Here is a 2,325-nt window from a genome sequence, read left to right as displayed (position 1 = left end):
AGTATAATCCAAATTCCATAGCACTGTGTACAAGGTTGCTTATGCTACCATGTCTAGACTTTGCATAGTGTTCCAGCTTTTTCTTTAAATAACTCCCCTTGATCCCTACAGTTCTCTTTCTTCCTCCCCACCACACATACTACATATGCTTCTCCAGGCTGAACTACTTCAGTTTTCCAAAGAACAGTCTACATCACACCTCTTTGCATTGTAGAATTGAACTGACCTTGGCAAGCAACATTTCTAGGAAATACATTGTTATGTCTGCTGTATCAGACACACCATATGCCCACAAGTTACCAAATACTTTGCTGCTTTTCAATTCCAAGGGAATTTGAATGATTACAGCTTGTTGTTTTGACCCAATCATTACTGGGCAAAATGTCTTACGACTATTTCCACATTGAGGTATAGATGTTCATCCGATGACCAAAGCCAAAATAGAAAAACAAGAATAATTAGTGTCTTGATTTTTTATATCTCCTATAGGAGATTACTTGCAAATACAGCCATATTTGAGGCTTTACTCCAGCCAAGATGGAGTAACACTTGTACCCGCCATCCTGAAACAACCAAAAAACAAACATAATCTATGAAGCAATGGTTTACAAGACACTAGATATCAAGTAAAAGAGAACAATAACCCTTGAGGGACAAGAAACAAATTAAGTGAGTCTTTTGATTTTCCCCCACTTCCTACCTTGAGAGTATTTCCAGGACATGGCATAGGGCAAGGCCAACTTTCAGAAGATAATGGACTGAGCTGAGGAGACAGAGCTGAGAGTCTGGGGACACCAGGGTGGTTAGAGTTAAAGGACAGAGTACCAGAGAGAAGAGAGCTGCCCTGAGAGAGCATCCCAGAGGTCTGCAGAAGTCTCCTCCAGCATGCAGGTAAGCCATGATCATTCCAAAAAACCAAAATAGCTCTGAAAAAGAAAAATGAGGATAAAGGACTAACACTACCTGATTTCAAGTCTCACTATAAAACTGTAAGCAAGACAGTATGGTATTAGGACACCAACGAGTACTTCAATGGAACAAAATAGAATTCAGAAAGAGATGCATGCACATATGGACAACTAGGTTTTGACAAAGATGCAAAGGCAGTTCAATGGAGAAAGTCTAATATTTACAACAAATAATACTGAAACAATCGGCTATCCATACCTCACACCATATACAAAAGTTGACTCAATATGAATGTAGCATCTAAAACAATAAATTCTATTAACTATAAAGTTTCCAGAAGAAAACATAGGAGAAAGCCTTAGTGACTTTATGTTAAAAGTTTTGTTTTTGTTTTTTGTTTTATTAAATATGGAACACTTCCTTAATTTGTATGTCATCCTTGTACAGGGGCCATGCTAATCTTCTCTGTATCATTCCCATTTTAGTATATGTGCTGCCAAAGCGAGCACTGTGTTAAGAGTTTTTAGATAGTGCATTAAAAACATAATCCATAAAAGAAAAACATGATAAATTAAATTTCAACAAAGTTTAAAACTTTTGCTCTTTAAAAGATAGCTAAAAGAACAAAAGAAAAGCCACAAAATGAGAGAAAATATTTATAAATTATATTTCTGAAAGGGGATTTATACCCAGAATAAATGAATAACCCTGAAAAGCCAATAATAATTAAATGAAGTCAATAATAAGAAAAAAAAAACCCATTTTCAAAAATGAACAGAAGATCTGAATAGAGAGTTCTCTAAAGAAGATATACCAGAGGGAAGTAAGCACATGAAAAGATTCTCAACATTGTTAATCGTTAGGGAAATTCAAATTAAAACCTCAAAGAGGTACCAGTGCATACCTATCAGAGTAGCCAAAAATTTAAAAAGTTACCAATTACAAGGGATAGATAACTATGATTTAGAGGAACAAGAACCCTCATACATTTCTGGAAAAGTGTTAAATGCGACAACCACTTTGAAAAACAGTTTGACAGTTTCTCAAAAAACTTCAACATAAAATACTCTTGGGTTTTTACCCAAGAAAAATGAAAGTATATCTCCGAAGATTTGAATGTGAACATTCATAGCAGATTTATTTATAATAACCAAAAACTAAAAACAATCCAAACCCATTAATAGGTGAATGTATAAACTCTTGTATCTATACAAATGAACACTCACAAATAAGGAAGGAACAGGTATAAATCCCAAAATAATTATGCTGAGGAAAGAAGGCAGGCAAGAGTACCTACTTTATGATTCCATTTCTATAAAATTCTAAAAAAAAAAAAGGCAAGCCAATCTATAGAGACAGAAAGCAAATCAAGGGTTACCTGGGAATGGGGAAAGGGGAAAGACGGTAGGATTACAA

At 35.0% G+C, this 2,325-nt stretch overlaps 1 non-coding gene across 1 annotated transcript; it reads right to left on the bottom strand.

Annotated features, from left to right (window-relative positions):
• Nucleotides 1-1,311: 1,311 nt before the first annotated feature.
• On the bottom strand, nt 1,312-1,418 carry LOC116858595. The gene has a single exon (XR_004380949.1). It is a non-coding gene; the product is annotated as a U6 spliceosomal RNA (small nuclear RNA).
• Between the last annotated feature and the right edge of the window lie 907 nt (nt 1,419-2,325).

Source organism: Lontra canadensis, unplaced genomic scaffold (genome assembly GCF_010015895.1).
Source record: "Lontra canadensis isolate GAN:19392208 unplaced genomic scaffold, GSC_riverotter_1.0 scaffold3, whole genome shotgun sequence".
NCBI classification, from domain to species: domain Eukaryota; kingdom Metazoa; phylum Chordata; class Mammalia; order Carnivora; family Mustelidae; genus Lontra; species Lontra canadensis.
Note: the sequence above shows the minus strand (reverse complement) of the source record. Positions and strands in the feature narration are given on the sequence as shown.